General features: G+C 36.8%; 1 protein-coding gene across 3 annotated transcripts in view; it reads left to right on the forward strand.

The window, feature by feature from the left end:
* The window catches only part of TET2 (tet methylcytosine dioxygenase 2), a 134,812-nt gene that overhangs the window by 43,399 nt on the left and 69,380 nt on the right, over positions 1 to 22,033 (forward strand). For all 3 annotated transcript variants that reach the window (XM_068543256.1, XM_068543257.1, XM_068543258.1), the window contains exon 2: positions 3,632 to 3,777. The gene's annotated coding sequence lies outside the window, so the exon portion shown is untranslated. The remainder of the gene's footprint in view (positions 1 to 3,631; positions 3,778 to 22,033) is intronic.

The raw sequence follows: 22,033 nt of genomic DNA on the forward strand, positions 1-22,033 counted from the left end.
TGTTCTTTAATTCTTCTAAAGCTAACATTTCTTGCATCTTCTCAATCTTTGCCTCCATTCTTCTTCTGAGGGCCTGGATCATCTTCGCTCTCATTATTCTGAATACTTTTTCTGAAAGGTTGCCTGTCTCCACTTGATGTAATTGATTTTCTGGGGTTTTATCTTGTTCCTTCATCTGGTACATAGTCCTCTGTCTTTTCATTTTGTCTATCCTTCCGTGAATGTGGTTTACATCCCACAGGCTGCAGGATTGTAGTTCTTCTTGCTTCTGCTATCTGCCCTCTGGTGGATGAGGCTATCTAAGAGACTTGTGCAAGCTTCTTGATGGGAGGAGTGGTGGTGGGTAGAGCTCATTAGAACTTTAATCTGCTTGTCTGCTGATGGGTGGGGCTGAGTTCCCTCCCTGTTGGTTGTTTGGCCTGAGGCAATGCAGCACTGGAGGCTACAGGCTCTTTGGTGGGGCTAATGGTGACTCTGGGAGGGCTCATGCCAAGGAGTACTTCCCAGAACTTCTGCTGCCAGTGTCCTTGTCCCTGCGGTGAGCCACAGCCAGCCCCCACCTGTGCAGGAGACCCTCTAACACTGGCAGGTAGGCCTTTTTCAGTCTCATGGGGTCACTGCTCCTTCCCCCTGTGTCCTGATGCACACACTACATTGTTTGTGCCCTCCAAGAGTAGAGTATCTGTTTCCCCCAGTCCTGCCGAAGTCCTGCAATCAAATCCCGCTAGGTTTCAAAGTCTGATTCTCTGGGAATTCCTCCTCCCGTTGCTGGACCCTCAGGTTGGGAAGCCTGACGTGGGGCTCAGAACCTTCACTGCAGTGGGTGGACTTCTTTGGTATAATTGTTCTCCAGTTTGTGATTCACCCACTCAGTGGTTATGGGATTTGATTTTATTGTGATTGCACCCCCCTACCATCTCATTGCGGCTTTTCCTTTGTCTTTGGATGTAGGGTATATTTTTTGGTGAGTTCCAGTGTCTTCCTGTCGATGATTGTTCAGCAGTTAGTTGTGATTCCAGTGTTCTCTCAAGAGGAAGTGAGCGCACATCCTTCTACTCCACCATCTTGAACCAATCTCCTGTAAGGTGGATTCTTTACTGCTGGACCACCAGGGACGTCCCAAGCCAATATCTTATATGTAATGATTTAGAACCCCTAAATCTTCTCCTACGTCACACCCACTAGGATGGCTTTAAAAAAAGAGACAATAACAAGTGTTCCTGAGGGTGTGGAAAAATTGGAACTCTCTACACAGTTGCTGATGGGAATGTAAAATGGCACAGAGACTTTGTAAAAACAGTTTGGCAGTCTTCAAAAGGTTAAACATAGAATTATCATATGACCTTGCAATTCTACTCCCAGGAATTTTCCTCCTAAGAGAATTGAAAATATATGTCCATACAAAAACGTATAAACAATGAACACACATGTTCAAAGCAGCATTATTCACAGTAGCCTTAAGGTGGAAGCAACCCATGTCTATCAACAGATAAATGGAAAACCAAAATGTGGTATATACATATAATGGAATACTATTCTTCCTTAAAAAGGAAGGAAATTCTGACACATGTTACAACATGGGTGAATCTTGAAGACGTTATGCTAGGTGAAATAAACCAGTCACAAAAGAACAAATATGATTCTGTATGAGGTACCTCGAATGTCAAATTCATAGAGAACAAAAGTAGAATTGTGTTTGCCAGGGGCTTGGGAGAGGGGAGAATTGGGAGTTGTTTAATGGGTATGGAGTTTTGTTTCAGAAAATGAAAAAGTTCTAGAGATAGTTGGTGGTGATGTTTGCACAACAATGTGAATGTGCTTAATGCCACAGAGTTATACATTTAAAATATGGTTAAATTAGTAAATTTTATGTTACATATATTTTACCACAATAGAAAAAGACTTGTAAATGAATGTTCATAGTAGCGTTATTTATAATACCCAAAATGTAGAAATAACCCAAATATTTATCATGAATAGAGTGTGGTACATCTATACAGTGTGATATTAGACATAAAAAGGAAGTACCGATACACACTAAGACATAGATGAACTTTGGAAACATTATGCTCAGTGAAAGAAATCAGAAACAAAAAGCCAAATTTTTCATGATTTAATATATCTGAAATATCCAGAATAGGCAAATCCCTAGAGACAGAAGATCAATTAGGTAGAGGAGAGATGAATGAGGACTGACTCCTAATGGGTACTGGAATTATTTCATGAGTGATGAAATTGTTCTGGAATTTGATAGTGGCAATAATGGCACAACTTGTTGAATATACTGAACCCACAGAATTATATGCTTCAGAATGATGAATTCTATGGTATGTGAATTATATCTCAATTTTTAAAAACCCTAAATCTTAATACGTGACTTTTATGATGCCATGTTGCTAAAAAAAATGGCATGCCCCAGTCTCAGCTTACAATTTCTAGCTATGTAACTGAGAAAATTAAGTGACCCCCCCCTTCTGACTCTGTAAAATAGGGACAATAATAATTACCTCTCCAGATGTTTGTGTTAAATGAGCTAACATATGTAGTGCTTTAGCATGGTGTCTGGCATTTACTAAGAACCCAGTAAATTTACTAAGACCTCTTGGGACATGAGCCTTCAACAGCTTCCAGTACTATTTCAGATACTATTTCCAGATATTCTGGAAAATGGCTCTACTCTTTTGCCATTTTACCAATACTCTTTACATTCCAGGTCAAAACTACCTCTCCAAATTCTCTTAATGCTCTTTATAGTAACCCTTCCATCAGAATGGGCTGTTTTGTATCATTCAGTTTGCTTTGCATATTCTTGCAGCTGTGTCTTTTCTTCAAAACAGTGCTCTCTCTCTATGCCTCTCTCTTTCTCTGAATTTCATCCTGCCCTTAAAGCTCAGAAGAAGCCTTTCCTCAGGCATTAAACTTTTTCTCTTATTTCAGGATTTTCACTACATCTTTGACCAGTGAAGGCTTACTTTGGTTATATTTTTGAAGTATTTACCTTATTATGTGATCTTTTGAAAGTATGTGTCCAGCTAAATTAAAGCCCCTGAGCACAGGGTCACATGTTATAATGCTTTACCTTTTCCACAGCACTTAGCACATTGTCTTGATGTGGTATATTTGGAATAGACATTTGCTATCAAGTAGAAGGAGTTATGCTAATGATTCTCTATCCTGGCTGCACCTTAGAAACACCTGGGGAGCAAGGCTTCATTTTAGGCCAACAAATCAGAACCTCTGAGCGTGAGGCCTCAGCTTTACACCCAAGGTGATAACTATAACCAAGGCTGAGAACTATTGTATTCAACAGATGAAGTAAGACAAGCCAGTGGGTCTCAAACCTAATTGATTATCACAATCAAGATGTGATCACAAACTGATGTGAGCAGAGATGCTTTGGATATTACAAACTGCTCTACAAATATTAGACAAATATTATGGTGCAGTTGGGACTATCATTGCTTTGAGAAAGATCCTCCAACCCCGTATTTTTCACAGCCAATGGCATAGTGGAAATATCCAATTATAGGCATCTAAAACCTTTAAATGCTATGCAATAGCTTTCATACCAGATGTACATGCTGTGTTCCTTTTTGCTAACTTAAAAATATTCAAACTGTATCTTTTCCAGGCTGGCCACCATTCAGCAGCAGACCCTCTCAAGATTGTCTACTTGCCCTTGCTCCTGTTGAGTTACCACGGGTGGAAGCAGGAGATGGGCTCAGCAGCAGCCAACAGGCCATGACCCAGGAGGCGCAGTGAGGGATAGAGCTGCTGGTAAGACACTGGGGACAGTTGGTTCTTGTTTGCGAGTATAAGTTTATTCTCAATTTAATGGTCAATCTCTCTTCCAACCTCCAACGCTAAGTTACTCTGTACTGTCTCAAATACCTCTATTATCTATGCTTAGGATGCATGGCTTAGATTTTAAGGTCTATGAATCCCCTAAAGTTGTGTGCTGACTTTTAAGTATTGATACATACATTTTTTTTTTCCTCTGAAGAAAAGGTAGATTTTCATCAGATTCTTAATGTTTGCTATTTTAATAAAAGAGAGATAAGAGCCATTCAAATATAATAATAAGCACGGAGGAAGGTGCTATCTCTAACCACTTGTCACAGCATTTCTCTTCTCCATTCTTACATCACCTATGGCCACTTTGTCTCAATCTTGTTGAGGACCAAAAAAAATGCTATTTTGTGTTTATTTGCTGGTCTGAAAGTGAGTACCTCTTGAACCTAGGCAGCTGGGTTTCATGACAGTTTGGCTTCATAGAACTAACAGAGAACTAAAGTTTAGAACGACAGATCTCAGGAGAGCCTATGTGATTTTTTTCACGTGATTTTTCTGAAAATACAAATAGAGGTACCGACAGAAAGACACTTTTTTCATTATGTTCTTATAGTTGATCTTAATAAAGATCAATTTGTTTTGCTAATTAGTGTCCCAACCTAAAGGGTTTCTTTGGTTTTTTTTAAGGGTTTTTTTTGTTTTTGTTTTTTTTATCAGATCACTATCATTTATATAGACATATAGAAGTAGAGAACTGATGTATTTTTTTTCCCCAAAATATTTAAGATGAACACTAGAATGAATTCTACTATGTATACCTTTGCCTGTACTGTAAACCAGTTTAAATTGTGGATGCATTGTAGAAAAGAAAATGCAGGTTAGCTAGAGAAAAGGAAGAATGAGGTTTTTTTTTTTTCCATCTATAACTCTTTAGCAGGTAATTTAGCTTTAGTTTCACTGAATCTTGTTTATACATTCAGCATAGCAACTCTTCTAAAAAGCCTGTGTAGCTGTAATCTCTGCCCTCATTCCAGATGCCTGAGGATATAAGTATCCACTCTGCCACTTGATACTTCTTAGAGACTGACCTGGTGCTGAGAAATCCTTTCCAGTGTGTCCTCAGTTAAACTCCCATGATCCCTGGATGTTGCCATTTTCAAGACATAGGGCAAGTGTATCTGCCTAGATTACCTCTCTGCCCTGGGAATTTTAAGTCACTGTGTAAGGGAAAGAGATCTCAGCACAGTAGTAACTCTCAGAATGAAAATTTTCCCCTTACATGTTAATGTTTTTAGAGTAATCATTGTCACTGAAAATAGACTTCCTCTTTCCCTTCTCATGCTGGAAAATCTTAGGTAATTATGAATAAAGCATTCTTTGCTTTTCCCCTCCTGCCTTAGTGGTTGCTTTACCTCTCACTGTGGGGACTGTGGCTACTCATTCTGTACTTGGCCTTAACATGAGAACTGAGACACATTTTTAAGATAGAATTGTTATCTCTTTAGTGAAGTCATAACATTACTCAGAAGATTTTCTCTTCTTGGTGGTGAAGGGTGCATAAGTAAGGAAGAGTAAAAGTTTAGGGAAAAGTATAAGATAAATTACTAACAAGAAAAGAGGACAGGAAATTAAAATATTAGCTGTTATAAAAAAAAATTTTTTTTCAAGTAATTACTGAAGGAGTCCTTCCCTCATATCCAAAAAAGAATCTAATTTTGTATTTAGTTTTTTACAGTTGGATAAGCTCAGCCTAGGACTTATTTTCAGTACTAAATAAGCTGGGGGCTCATTTTTAATAATGTCTATTAGCTGTGTGTTCTTGGGAAAATTATTTAACCTCTTTAAACCTTGTTTTATTTGGCAAGGAGGAAAATATGTCAGAGTTAAATAATAATGGAATTATGTAATGTTATATGGATAATACGTGCAGGGCCTAGCACATAATAAGTTCTCAATTTTATATTAACATTTGTTTATTATTATTAATCACTGTTACTAATCTTGCTTTTAGTTTTTTAATAATGAATTCATTCCAAAAGTATTTCTTGACCACCTGTCAAATACCAGGCACTCTTTAGGAACTGGGCTGCATTAATGAGGAAAACAAAATCTCTCTTATTTATAGAGTGGGAGACAGACATAAATAAAAATGCATAGTATGTAGAATACCAAGAAATGCTAAGCATAAAACTTTTGGCAGAAAAAGGAAATTAGAGGCATGGTGAGTTAGTAATTGAAGATAGAGTAGTCAGAAAAGACCTCAGGGTAAAATTATTTTTTAAGTAAAAATATGAAAAAGGAATACACACATACCACAAAGTTACACGGGGGGAAGAGCATTTCAGGTAGATGAGAAATACCACAAAGCCCTAGAGTAGTTTTTTCAGAGTGATTCAGAGAGAATCAGAACATCGTGTACGGCTTGATCACGTATCACGAATAAACATTTACCCAGGTACCCAAGTGAGTGATACAGATAAGAACTTTGGAAGTTCAAAGAATGGCAAGGCCCATCTAGACTAAAACAGGTAGAGAAGACTTCATGAAGGAAGGTTGCAGCTTGTGGTCTGGATCTTGAAGGAGAGGAAGAATTTGGATAGTTGGTAAAAGGGTACAAACCTTCAGTTACAAGATGAATAAAGTCTGAAAATCTAATAAATAACATGATGACTATAGTTGATAATACTGTGTTGTATAATTAAAATTTGCTAAGAGAGCACAACTTAAATGTTCTCACCAAAAAACAAAAACAAAACAAAACAAAAACAACCCTAAATGTGTCAAGTGATGGATGTGGTAATTAACTTGATGGGGGGAATTCTTTCACAGTGTATATATCAAATCATCATATTGTATACTTTATATATTTTAGTTTTATTTGTCATTATACCTCAATGAAGCTGAAAGGAAAAAAAAAAAGCTCCAAAGAAAAAGTTCTAAAGTTATTTTTATATAGTTCACAATCATGTAGCCTCACACCATCAGCCATAAAACAAATAAACAATAAGGAATGACATCCCAGTGACAGAAGTGGAGGAGAAACAGCATGAGATGGAATAAAATAAGGATGTTGGCTTTAAGTGCAGGGGGTGCACTAGGAAAAGGGCAAGGGCAGGCAACCTTGTACAGAGTTGGCAAGTAGTGGGAAAGGAGATGGAAAAATAGGTGAGGTCAATTTTTATAAAACCCTAAGGCCAGTCTAAAGATTATTACATGCTATTGTATACATATTGAGGAACAACTGGAGCAGGTAAGTAACAAGGTAAATTCAGGTCTCTAGCGATATTATCATTTTGACAAGTTGAGAAGAGTAGGGAGATGGTGGAAGTGGTTGGAGTAATTTCAGAGTGAGGTTGAGAACATGGATTATGATAATAAAGATAAGGCAGAAAAGGGAAGAGAGATTTCATATATTTTAAAGAAAAATGATGATTTAACTGCTAATTGCACACAGGAGATTAAGAAGAAATGTCAAAGTTTTCAAGTTTTAAATTGACCAATGAAGTGTTGGCATTATAAGAAATTATAGGAAATAGGGTACCCAGAGATGATGCATGACTTCCCTAAGTTCATGTCATTAGTTATTGGCAGAACCTGGACTAGCTCCACGTCTCCATATTGACAGCTCCCCATCCCCCGCTCCCCATGCCATCTGTAGGAAATATTACTGATTTGTATTTTGCCAGATTGCTTGGGGAGAATACAGTTAGAAGTTTGGATTTGCCCATTCCCACTGTCTTGTAGCCATTTTTCTAATTAATGTGGACATTTTTACCCTCTCTCATGAAACAGATCTAAGTTGTTTAGAAAGGGTCAAAGAAGCACTGGTAAAACTGGAAGAGGGTCATTCTATACGCTTAGATTCTCCCACCTATAGTGATTATTGATGTTTCCTGATTTTAAATGTCATCTTTCTGTCTCTTCAGTAGTTTGAGATGGAACAGTTATTTCTATCATTGTACCTATTTTCTGTTTATTTTTCAGAAGAAAAATGCCTTTTGTCATCTCAAATTTAAATCACCACCTACATTTTAAAATTAAGACTTCAATCATCCCTTCCTTATAGGCCAGTCTTATAAACTGAAATCCATCGTCATTGTTCTAATAAGCCTGATCAGTTTATCCTTTGAGTCATAAGACTTTAAACAAAAAAAGACCCTAGAAATCATCCAAGGCAGTGCTCTTCAAACTGCACTCTTCAAACTATTATTTTTGCTACCCATCTATTTGTTATTAAATATTTTCTTATTTTTAATAAAATGTAATTTTCTAAATTATTAGAAGTATACTTAAAAGAGAAAATTTTACTTTTCTGTTAACAACAGTGCTACAATTCTTTCTTTATACATTTCTTTACTCTCGCCATTATACATGCCTCATTATAATACAAGTCATGACTGAACCATATGAAAGCAAAATCTTTGTTACCTGTGGTATCTTGTCTTATATGCATAGAAGGCCCAGATGGGTTTCATAGTCTCTATGTCCCAAGAGAGTGAATTATAGAAGACTATTGACATTCTCATGGGATTCTGCTGAGAACTTCGGCAGTCCCTAAATTCACAAATAGCACTATAACACTTTTGGCATCGGTGCCTGTCCACATATGACACATATTTGAATTTGGAACGAGTCAGCCATGCTAAAATAGACTGCACCCTATGAAAGTTATTTTCACCATTCTTGTGTTTCAGTTTCCCTATCAAAAGGTGAAGTATCAGTTGCCTCTATTGATCTCATAGGATATTTTAAGCATAAAGGAAAGAGTCTTGGTGAAAACACTTTGTGTTCTGAAAGAAAGTTGCAGTGCAACTACAGGCACTAGAAACGTTTACCCATCTTTACAGATGTTACTCTAACTAAACCTTTTCCTCAAAGTGTGAAATTAATTTGTTCTCTTGGCTTTTTTAATGTTGAAAAGATTAAGAGAACAAGTAATGGGTTTCTGGGGGAATCTATGATCGTATAGTTAATGTTGTATATGTGTATAACAATTTTGTAATTTTCAACCAAGAACACATACAGTCCTTGAATCTTAGTGGTGGGTTTTTTTTTAAATTTATTTATTTTATTTATTTATTTTTGGCTGCATTGGGTCTTCGTTGCTGTGCATGGGCTTTCTCTAGTTGCGGTGAGCGGGGGCTACTCTTTGTTGCGGTGAGCGGGCTTCTCACTGCGGTGGCTTCTCTTGTTGCGGAGCATGGTCTCTAGGTGTGCGGGCTTCAGTAGTTGTGGCTTGCGGGCTCAGTATTTGTGGTGCATGGGCTTAGTTGCTCCACGGCATGTGGGATCTTCCCGGACCAGGGTTCGAACCCGTGTCACCTGCATTGGCAGGCAGATTCTTAACCACTGCGCCACCAGGGAAGTCCCAGTGGTGGTTTTAAAGGGACTTTAAAAAGCAAAAACAAGGGACTTCCCTGGCGGTCCAGTGCTTAAGATTCTGCGCTTCCACTGCAGGGGGCATGGGTTCAATCCCTGGTCAGGGAACTAAGATCCCACATGCCACGCAGTGCAGCCAAAAAAATAAACAAATAAAATAAACAAACAAAAAACAACCTTGGCCATCTTTTCCAGATCTTGAATGCCCCCCCCCCCACACTTGGACATGTACACACCTGTCTTTCCTTAAATTCTTCCAGCCAGCTTGCTTCTTACTTCATTGAGAACATTGAACTTGCTGGGCAGGAACTTCTACCCACACCCCCAAATCCAGCTTGTCCACACCTCTACTCATTCTTACCACTCTTAATTTCCTTTCTCCATGAATTAATCATTTCCTCATTGTTCCCTCTGCTTCTGTTCTTTTATTCTTTTTTCCACCTGCTGGTCAATTTAAAGTGCTCTAGTGTGCTCATTCTTAAATGCAAATATAACCGTGTATACTCCCTTCTTAATACCCTTTGATGGATACCTATTGTTGAACTTTGTTAAAGCAGTGGAAGCACCACCCCCTACCCCACCTTCCTTGCAAAGTTTTTACAATTAAAATGAAGTTCATCTGGTCAGGGCAGAAATGGATACAATGTGGGGACTCATAGGGCCACCTACCTACCCCCTTTTCAGCCAGTGTGGCCCTGAACAGCTCTGTGAACTCTTGCTATCTAAAGAACTCAGTTTGGAAAACCATTGGCCTATAGGAAGTAGATCAAACTCTGTATTTAATATTCCTGATCTGGCTCTTGATTACTCTTCAACCTCCTTGTCACCATATTGACTGTCCCTCAGATTGTGTGGTATAATTATTCCTACCTATAGGCCTTGAACATAACATTATATTTCACACATTCAAGTCTTTGTACTTGTTCCTCTCCTGGTTAAATGTCCTTTTGCCGTAGAGCCCCAGCTCAGGTCTCTCATCAGCAAAACCTCATATTTGTGGCATTTATTGTCCCTCAAATATCACACTTACTGTAGTCCTGTGTGCCTGTCTTCTCTGAAATCCCTAGGACAAAGGCTGTATCTTATCTTCCATTCCTAACATCTTGCACAGTGTTTGGTTACATAGTAGGCACTTAATCACACTCTTCAAAAGAAGGAATTCACTTTGTGATCAAATCTTCTATTCTTCCTTGTCCCCTCTGGCTCCTTCTTAAAATAGATTCAGCACCTGCCCATTAAGTGGGGGTGGGGTGTGGGAGGAACTGAGAGAGTAAGAAGTCTAGACACGGTAATCTTGTATACAAAATTACCTTATTTCAGAGTTTGAATTTCAGAGATACTCAGTTGTAACTAACATTTGTAAAAGTAATATTTGATGCTTATATTTTTTTTCCCCTAAAGTGTCCTGCCCCAAATAAATTGATTACAATTGGGATTTGTGCTTTTGTTGGCTGTTTTGGGAGACTTTAGGGATATTCTAATTCCAGTAGTATTGGTGAACATAAATGCTTCACTATAGGAAGAGAAATTTGAAAGCTGTTATGGATAATATATGGTGTCTATTGGGTGATAATTTTAATGAATAAACACACTCAAGACCTTGTTTGTTGAGACATGAATGCAGGAAATGTTTTGAAAATTCCAGAAAGTTTAGTTGACAATAGATTTTCTGACCTAGCAATTTTTTGTTTTGTTCTGTTTTTCACTCTCAGGTGAAAGGAGAAAGATTGGTCAGTGTACTTTAGAATGTAGGCCCTTGTGGGAAGCCTTGTGTTTGGCAGTGCTGTCTAGGTGCCTTGTGATGTTATGAGGACATAGCTGGGAGTGTATGCAAGCTTACAGGGCTAAATCAATATGCTGGATCTCTAGAGAGCATTTCAGGAAAGACCTCTGAGCTCCAGGTTCCCTAACCAAACAGTGACGTGATTATTAAAATCCATAGCTTCAGAGGAGGGTAAATAAACTTCCCACATCAAATGCAGGATTGAATACTTCGGAATTTTAAATGTATTTCATGTAGAACAAAAAAATGTTTAGCCTTTTGATATATATATTTCTTTAAAGTATAAAACCAGATGGTCTCAAAAATATTTTTTTCCTTTATTCAGTTTCATACTATTTAAAAAACCATTTTAAAATTTGAAGTATAGTTAGTTTCAGGTGTACAGCAAAGTGATTCAGTTACACACACACAAACACACATATATATTATTTTTCAAATTCTTTTCCATTATAGGTTATTAGAAGATATTGAATATAATCCCCTGTGCTGTACAGTAGGTCCTTGTTGTTTATTTTATATATAGTTGTGTATATCTGTTAATCCCAAATTTCTAATTTATCACTCCCCCTTCCCCTTTGGTAAGCATAAGTTTGTTTTCTATGTCTGTGAGTCTATTTCTGTTTTGTAAATAAGTTCATTTGTGTCATTTTTTTAGATTCCACAAGATATCCTATATATTTGTCCTTCTCAATCTCTGGGTCCATCCATGTTGCTGCAAATAGGATTATTTCATTCCTTTTTTTTATAGCTAAGTAGTATTCCATTGTATATATTGGGTTAGCCAAAAAGTTTGTTGGGTTAGTGAATACAGTGTTCAGTAGAATTCTTGGTGAAAATGAAAAACGTGTCTTTTATTTTTACGTAAAACCAAACGAACTCTTTGGCCAACCCAATATGTACCACATTTTCTTTATCCATTCATCTGTTGATGAATACTTAAGTTGCTTCCACATCCTGGCTATTGTAAATAGTGCTGCAATGAACATTAGGATGTGTTTGTTTTTCTTTCTCTGACTTCACTCTGTATGACAGACTCTACTCATATATATGGAATCTAAAAAAAAATGGTTTTGATGAACCTAGGGGCAGGACAGAAATAAAGACACAGGTAGAGAGTGGACTTGAGGACACGGGGAAGGGGAAGGGTAAGCTGGGACAAAGTGAGAGAGTGGCATGGACATATATACACTACCAAATGTAAAATAGATAGCTAGTGGGAAGCAGTACATAGCACAGGGAGATCAGCTCGGTGCTTTTTGACCACCTAGAGGGATGGGAGGGAGGCGCAGGAGCGAGGAGATGGGGGGATACATGTATACATATAGCTGATTCACTTTGTTATACAGCAGAAACTGACACTACATTGTAAAGCAATTATACCCCAATAAAGATGTTAAAAAAAAAAAGATTGTTTTCCCATAAAAAAAAAAAATGATCATTGGGATGCATGTATCTTTTGGCAGTAGAGTTTTCTCTGGATATATGCCCAGGATTGGGATTGCTGGTTCATATGGTAACCATTTTTAGCTTTAAGGAAGCTCCATACTGTTCTTCATAGTGGCTACACCAATTTACATTCCCACGAACAGTGTAGGAGGGTTCTCTTTTCTCCACACCCTCTCCAGCATTTATTATTTGTAGACTTTTTAATGATGGTCATTATGACTGATGTCAGGTGATACCTCATTGTAGTTTTGATTTGCATTGCTCTGATAATTAGTGATTTTGAGCATCTTTTCATGTGCCTCTTGGCCATCTGTATGTCTTCTTTGGAGAAATGTCTATTTAAGTCTTCTGCCCAGTTATGTATGTATTTATTTATTTATTTATTTATTTATTTTTGATACTGAGCTGTATGAGCTATTTGTATATTTTGGAGGAAATTAATGCCTGTCAGTAACATCGTTTGCAAATATTTTCTCCCATTCCGTAAGTTGTCTTTGATTTTTCTTTTAATATATTAAGCTGTATGAGCTGTTTGTATATTTTGGAAATTAGTCCATTGTCGGTAGCATCATTTGCAAATATCTTCTCCCATCTGTAGGTTGTCTTTTTGTTTTGTTGTTATACACTTTTTTAAGGTTAAGAGATTGGTGGGGTTTTATTTTTATGTTTTTTTTGTATTTTAGTTGTATTTTAGTTGTATTTTAGTTTGTATTTTAGTTGTCCCTTTCCATTTTTTTAAAAGTTCTACATTCTCAAAATGAGTCTTTTTAAGACATTTTAAAAATAGAAATTAGTATAATGATTATTCAGTTAGTAATTTTCCTGCAGTAGCAAGGGAGGAAAGCACATCTGAATGCCTAGTGCATAGTAAGTATTTAATAAAAAATATGTTTTGATTGAGTGAAGGGGTTGTCATCCTATAGAAAGGAAGATAACTTAATATCAAAATATTTTTTAAAACTTAGTTGAATTTTTATTAATGCTGTAGAAGATACTTCTCTTCATTAATATGTGTCATACAACTGGAATATATCATAAAATGCCTACTTCAAACGTTTATTGAGGGCTGTAACGAAGGTAGAAGGCGGAGATAATGGGGAGAAAAGTGGCCAGGAGTTAAAAGGGGCAGGTTTCCATATTTTATGAGAAAATAAATGTTTAGATAATTGCTATAACTGAAGAAAATTATGTATTTTAAAACTTAAAAAAAAAAATTATTCCCTTTTCATGTCATGCTGGAATCTTCTTTACTACCTTTCTACAAAAGACTATTCTAGATTGGATTTTTCTAATAATGGAGTGATTTCTAATAATGCAGTGATTGAGTACATTTTTGGAATGTTCTAACTGTTTCGTATCCTGTTAAGGTAAAATCAGCATTTATTGAAGTATGTCGGATCCCTGTGTTATGTAATGGTCCCTTAAATATTAAAGTTTGGTGTTCAGTATTTTAAATAGTTGTGATCAGGTCATCATACGTCTCTCTCCTAGTTTTCTGGACACTGCACATCCATTAATATGGCCCCAAAGCACACTTGGCTTTCTTGCCACAAGGCCACACATTAAAGTTGCAGTGTAAGGTTCCTTGTCTTTTTTTTTCACACAAGCAGCTGATAAACCAAATCTCTTTCATCCTTACTTTGGGACTGTGATTTTCTAAATCAATGTTGAAAATTTTAACATTTAACTTAGTAAATTCCGTCTTGTTATTTTTAGTCCCTCCTTTAAACCTAGGCAAGTTTATGAAAATCTTTTTTCATTCTATTTATTTTTCATTCTGTTTATGTTTATGCTTTCTTCTCTCTTTCATTTTCTCTGTAACTTTTATAAGCATGACCTCTGTGTTTTCTTTGATATTACTGATTATAATGTTGATAAAATTTCTTTTTAAAAATTGGATGATCATTGAGAGAACAAGTCATATATATTTATGTGTGTGTGTGTATATATATATATTTTTTATAAGTTTATTTTTTTTATATTTGGCCACATTGGGTCTTTGTTGCTCTGTGCGGGCTTTCTCTAGTTGTGGCAAGTGGGGGCTACTCTTCATTGCGATGCGCGGGCTTCTCATTACGGTGGCTTCTCTTGTGGAGCACGGGCTCTAGGCACATGGGCTTCAGTAGTTGTGGCACGCAGGCTCAGTAGTTGTGGTGCACAGGCTTAGTTGCTCCATGGCATGTGGGATCTTCCCAGACCAGTGAAAGAACCCGTGTCCCCTGCATTGGCAGGCAGATTCGTAACCACTGCGCCACCGGGGAAGCCCCTATATATATTTTTTAAGTCTTACCTAAAACTTAGAACAACTCTCATTTGTGATGTCCTTTATTTTCTCTGTTTTTAACTTTCTCCTCTGGAAAGTAGAGGCATTGTACATCTTACTTGATAGGAGAAAAGAATCTACTTTCATTACATAACACCATACTTTTAAAACTTTGAAAGCTAGCTTTTTATATTTACAACTGGCGGTATAATTAGATGGTTCCCATGGACTGGAGGTTCTGGATCAAGATAGGCAGCTGAAGAAGATTAAGATTCACTCTACCCTGCTCCCCCAAAAGGGGGGCAACTCTGAACTGGCAGGCCTTACTGGAATCATTTTAAGTGAGTTGGACACAGTGGTGAACCATGAACTTAAGGGTGTATTAGAACAGCAGTCCCCAACCTTTTTGGCACCAGGGACCAGTTTCGTGGAAGACAGTTTTTCCACTGATGGGGTGGTGGGGGAGTGGTTCAGGCGGTAATGCGAGCGATGGGGAGCAATGGGGAGTGATGGGGAGCTGCAGATGATGAAGCTTTCCTCACTCGCCCGCCGCTCACCTCCTGCTGTGAGGCCCGGGGATTGGGGACCCCATATTAGAAGGTAGGCCTTGAACATGTAGAAGCAATTGTCTCACTCCTGAATTTGTGGTTACTTTTGCCTTTACTTAAGGAGAGAGAAAACACTTTCCTGTTGGTTCTGCAGATAATGTATTTATCATCTTTGACCCATTGGTAGACTGATTTTCCATTTAGCTAGTTTATCAGGTATAGCAGATAATACTCTTGATAATAGATCATTTAAACCCAAGGTGGTTTGGTTTAAGTCACATTAGAATACAAAGGTCAGAGTGATAGCACAGTGGACATTGATATGAAAAACTGTGAATTTGTTTTTAGAGGACATCAGGAAAAAAAAAAGTAAGCTTTAAACTTCCACTGTTGTTTCTCTGAGCCTCAGTTCATCAGTTATTTCTATTTTGAAAATTCCTTCAAGAGTTTTATTTTGTGAATGTAGGAAAAGGTACAGTAATAAAAAAAATCTGCTGTGTCTCTACTTGTTATATGTTCATTCAACCCCTAATTACCTTTCCACTAAATTCTCATTTCCTCCCTCCTACTCTTTAACCATTTTCCATTTTCCTCCCTGTCTGGACACACTGCTTCCTGATGGTCAGTAGGTCAGAAACCATGTGTCTGATATGAATATAAATATATAATACCTAGGTCATACTTTTCATCAAAATGAAAAAGAAGTTTGACTTTACTCAGTTGCTTATGTTTTGTTTTATGTTCAGGCTCTAAGTTTTAGGTTAATGAGATAATTATGACTTGAGACACTTGATAATATTATGATTAAGACCTTTGTTGTTGAATCCTTCTACCCCAGGAGAGTGAGAAGAATTAAATTCTTCTTTAAATTCAGTTATTTAGTTCAATCATTTAACTACTTGCAAATCAAGAGTTTAATTTAGAACATTATATTTGATATATTTTTAAAAGTTGGATGAACTACCCTTGAAAATAAAATTATCTCTTCCTCGAAAAAGGCACCATTTTCCCTTCAAATATGTAATTGAGAAGAAATATTTTCCTATTGAAGTGGTCACACTTATACATCTTATTTGCCCTATTGTTTAATGTAAAGTATTTCCTAAAAATGTTATGGAAAGTCTAAGACTATATTTTCATGCATTGACAGTAAACAACACAATAGATGTGAGGCAAAAAGGTGTTTCTTAAATGATAAATTGTGGGTGCATTGGTGCAATGCTTATTTTTGTTCCCATTGTAGTGCTCAGTAGCTTTTAGTAAATAAAATTATCAGTTGATAATTAAACCAGGCACTTAAAGTGGGGGTATTTCTTATTTGTGAGCTTTTTTTAAGAAAAACTTCATTTCACTGTGAGGATTTTAGAGCTACTTACGGATTTTACAAAGCAAACTATAAAGCAATGGAAGGTCACCTCCAAGTTGGGGCTAGAGTTGAATTCCTGCCAATATAGTTACATATGGTATCATGAACAGGGCATCTTCATCCAGAATCTATAGATTACCATCTCCTGCCCTCCAGATTTACGTGACCATAGAAATTACTGCATATTTTGTGAGATAACACCCACCCCCAACTTCTTTCTTCCTTGACCTTTTGTAAACGTAGGTAAATGTCCAGTGAACTGGTTCCCTGGCTCATAAATATAAATGAATAAGTCCCTACATAGCTATCTCTTCAAACTTCATTTTTACAGAAAGCTTGCAAAAACTGTGGATACATAACATATATTAATCTTACTTAATGGATAGCTGATGCTGAAACTAATATGAAAATCAAATGATTAATTCTGTTTTCCTAGCCCTTGCCTTTGAGCAGCCTGAGTCTTCTGAGAGGCGAGGTGACTGCTTCAGCGTGGAGCGATGAATTACTTGGCACCGCTGCCTCTCAAGTCCTCTGAACACATAGTGGTTCTCTACCCACTGCTACAGACTACCTCTATAAAAATATCTGTAATTTGTACTTTATTTTTTTTAATATTTTCCATAAACTACTATATTATTCTTAAAGAAATTACAGGATAGATTTTTAAATTACTCATTGTTTTCAGTTACCTTAGTGAGTATTTTTCTTCTCTGAAATTCTGGTTTTCTCAAAGGCAATAGTTTTTTGGCCTCTTCTAAATAACATTTAGTATTTTTAGTAACATCATAACTTTAATGAATGGCCACGTTAAGCCCTTATTTTGAACGATATTCTCTTACTTTTTATAACAAGGCTTGGGTTTTTATTATTATCATTTATAATTTATTGAAGAGTACTTTCTCTTTAGGGTCCATAGTTTTGTAATAGGGTTGCTGTCAACAAAGTAGCAGATACTAGGTTAACGCCATAAAGATTTTATTGTGAAGACATGGAACAGTTAACTATAGCAGGCAAAATGAAAATAGTAAATACAAACATTTTCTGAAACAAAACAGAACATGAGTAAGTAAAAGTATCAAGTACAGTGGGATACCTGGCCAAATATTTTTCAATGTCTTAAGAAATGTAAGTGAAAACATTTGAATTTCATAGTCATCCATGTAAACTGAAAATGACCTAATGGAGTTTGAGCTCACGAAGTACTTAGACTTCCCTCTTATTCCTATCCTATTAGGATTCCTAACACTGTGCTTGGCACATGTTAGGTAATAAATGTTTTGTGGATGAATAATGATTATCATTGACTTATTAAACGAGGAGAGTTGGAAAAGTGCTATCTATCAATATCCAGTTAGTTACTTTGAAACATTTTATATAAGTCTATGGGATAAAAATAGTGCCATATGATTATGCTATACTAAGTTAAGAACTACTTCCATTCTTACATAGATCATATACATTCTTATTTGGCTTATATAATTTCACCAGAATACACAAAATATCAGATTTGTTTAGGAGATGATTGGCCAGAAAGGAGTGGTAGGAGAGGGTTTTAGGCTTTGGATTTACTGGAAAATAATTGTATTTCCAGTTTTTAAAAATATCCTGAACAACACTGTGAACAGTTGGGAATTGAATGTGCTTGTGTCCGAGAAAGGCCTTTTTCATCACACAGAAGGGAGTGCCTGGCTTTGGGAAGCACGTATACCTTAGCTCTTAATTACAGTACTGATGCTGCTGAGCAGTAGGTAATACCAAAAAGAGTCAGAACCATGATTAAGGCTGTTGAGGAAATGTCTTTGGCAAGAGTTAAGTTTTCGATATAATAAGGAATATACAACCTCTGTGAAGTCATCCCAACTCCTTGAGGTAAACTTAGCCCCTTTCTTTTCTTTGTCTCCAAAGCGTGTTGCATATAATCTATTAGAAAACTAAGCACACTGTTTCCTTAAGATGTTTAAAGAAACTCTCTTCCTCAGGGACAAGAATTTTTTTTTTTTTTTTAGTAGGGATAAATTTATTTATTTATTATTATTTTTTTAGTTTTAGAATTTTATTTTTTTATACAGCAGGTTCTTATTAGTTATCTATTTTATACATATTAGTGTATATATGTCAATTCCAATCTCCCAATTCATCACACCACCCCCCCTCAACCCGCCGCTTTCCCCTCTTGGTGTCCATATGTTTGTTCTCTACATCTGTGTCTCTATTTCGGCCCTGCAGACCGGTTCATCTGTACCATTTTTCTAGGTTGCACATATATGCGTTAATATACGATATTTCTTTTGCTCTTTCTGACTTACTTCACTCTGTATGACAGTCTCTACATCCATCCACGTCTCTACAAATGACCCAATTTCATTCCTTTTTATGGCTGAGTAATATTCCATTGTATATATGTACCACATCTTCTTTATCCATTCGTCTGTCAATGGATACTTAGGTTGCTTCCACATCTTGGCTACTGTAAATAATGCTGCAATGAATATTGGGGTGCATGTATCTTTTCAAATTAGTTTTCTCTGGATATATGCCCGGGAGTGGGATTGCTGGTTCATATGGTAACGTATTTTAGCTTTTTAAGGAAGCTCCATACTGTTCTCCATAGTGGCTACACCAATTTACATTCCCACTAAGTGTATAGGAGAGTTCCCTTTTTTCCACACCCTCTCCAGCATTTATTATTTGTAGACTTTTTAATGATGGCCATTCTAACTGATGTCAGGTGATACCTCATTGTAGTTTTGATTTGCATTGCTCTGATAATTAGTGATGTTGAGCATCTTTTCATGTGCCTCTTGGCCATCTGTATGTCTTCTTTGGAGAAATGTCTATTTAGGTCTTCCTCCCAGTTTGTTTTTTAAATACTGAGCTGTATGAGCTGTTTGTATCTTTTGGAGGAAATTAGTCCCTGTCAGTAACATCATTTGCAAATATTTTCTCCCATTCCCTAAGTTGTATTTTAATTTCACTTATGATTTCCTTTGCTGTGCAAAAGCTCTTAAGTTTAATTTGATCCCATTTGTTTCTTTTTGCTTTTGTTTCCATTACTCTAGGAGACAGATCCAAAATAATATTGCTGTGATTTATAACAAAATGTGTTCTGCCTTTGTTTTCCTCTAGAAGTTTTATAGTATCCGGTCTTACATTTAGGTCTTTAATCCATTTTGAGTTTGTTCTTGTATATGGTGTTAGAGAATATTCTAATTTCCTTCTTTTACATGTAGCTGTCCAGTTTCCACAGTACCACTTATTGAAGAGACTGTCTTTTCTCCATTGTATATTCTTGCCTCTTTTGTCATAGATTAATTGACCATAGATACGTGGGTTTGTTTCTGGACTTTGTATCCTGTTCCATTAATCTGTGTCTGTTTTTGTGCCAGTACCATACTGTTTTGATTATTGTAGCTTTGTAGTATAGTATGAAGTCTCAGAGCTTAATTCTGTTTTATATTTTGCCATGGAATTATGTTACCTGGCATTATTTTTCTTAACTTCTTAATTTCCTTCTTAATTTCAGCCTGTTTTCTAATTTAATCATTAATCTGTTTCAAAGAGTACCTATGAAAACTTCCTTTGGCAGCACAAGGCACGTGAGGTCTAAGATTAATTTCTAGAACACAAATGATTCTAGCAAGTCATTTCTTTAAGCATGCTCTTCTTCTACTGTTGAGTAATATGCTTATTTTTTTCTTTTAGTTGAAGTATATTTTTATAGGTACCATTCTGGATTTGTTTCCTCTATTTAGCTGATTCATCTGAATGATTCATCTGAATCAGCAGGGCTGATTCATCTACTACCACAAAAGTGTGATAGAATCTTCTTAGACTGTTTTAGTGGGACATTTAGAACATTATCATGGTAAAAGTTCTATTTGTTGAAAATATTGCTTAAGAGATCAGCTCCCTCCCTCCTACTCCCCTTTGTATCTGTCTTTCATTTGTCATGGCCACTAGTCCAGGTTCATAATTTGAGTTTGTCTGATTTTCTTTTTTGCAACTTCAGCCAACTTGGAGAAGAGCTCTGTCCCTTTGGGGCCTTCCTCCTCCAGTAAACCCTACCAGTTTAGGAAATTGAACACTCTTGCCAAGGTAAGCCCACTCTAAGTGAGAGGCTGGGTTAGAGAAGAGTCCTGCCACCCATAGGTGGTCTCTGTCTGGTGAGTTTGTATGTATTTCCTTTCCTCAACACTGCTGTCTTTGGCTGCTTTATGTTTAAAGAAGACATACCTGTTTCTCCAAAGCCTCCCTCACCTTTAGCTCTTCCTGCTATATATTAGGGGGGAAACTTTGGTTGAAAAGAAACTTCCCTATATCAGTGTGAGCCGGCCACTTGAGTACGTAACTGGGAGAGATACCACAGCACTGCTGGGTTTCTGTTTGTGTTTCCAGTTCCTTCTCAGCTATGGTACAGGGGTGGAGGGCTTCCATTGCAAAGTCTCCCTGTCTCCTGTTAGCCCTGACTACCACAACCCATGCCTCCAAGGAAGGGGCATTGGGGCAGTTGGCTGGGGTTTTGTACATTCCACAGCTGGCTTAGGAAGAGGGGCTGTGATTAGACTCTTAGAGATGTCCTTTAATGTGGATTTGTCTGCATTTTAGCCAGAAATTCCTCAAACCTTCTGCCTCTCAGCTGTCACTATTCCCTAGTGACTTTAGTGCTCATATAGGATATTTTCCAAATTTAAAAAAAATTATTTCAGTCATTTAATGGGAAGAAGGCTTGGATATCTGCTCTTATGTTACCATTTCTACAAGTCCTCCAGCCTAATTTGTTCGTGAACGTGATGAAAATTAGTTCCTTAAGTGAATTTAATATTGGATGCTGCTTTCAAGGAAATTCAAAATAGAAAGCAAGCTTTCAAGAAGAGAGAATAAATTATCAGCCAGTCTCACAAGGATAAAAATAAGCCAAATTTTTTGGAGTAATTTTTTTTTTTTAACATTTCTAATTCAAGTTGAACTCTTCAGATGAAACCAAAGAGCTAAACTCTAACTGATAAGGATCCTAAGCATTCGCTTATGAGAATCTATAAGCTCACTGGAAGTTTTCCATAAATTTTGCTAGAAAGAGGGGACCAAGTTGCTTTCTTAAGATCCTCAATAGGATCTCAGTGCTTAGGAACTAATGTTGGAACTAATTTTCTTAAATACATAAGAAAATTAAGGCAAAAATTTACCATCTTATGAGTTTCTAGTTTTACTACCTAAAAGGAGAGTGAAGAGCTGAAACTGGAGTGCAGAAAACTGGATTTGCTACCATTTGAAGTGTATCCAGAATAACCAACAGATTTTAAACAAGATCCTGTATTGCATAGTTCTTTGGTATGCTGAAGAAGAAAGAGGAGGGAGTTTTAAAAGACAAGTGGAGAGCACATTCAGTTTGTTTTGGCCATGACTTCAGTTTCAGTGTCTGTATAAAGGGAACATAAGAGGGAACTGAAGTGACTGGT

This window comes from Eschrichtius robustus, chromosome 4, assembly GCF_028021215.1.
Source record: "Eschrichtius robustus isolate mEscRob2 chromosome 4, mEscRob2.pri, whole genome shotgun sequence".
NCBI lineage: Eukaryota > Metazoa > Chordata > Mammalia > Artiodactyla > Eschrichtiidae > Eschrichtius > Eschrichtius robustus.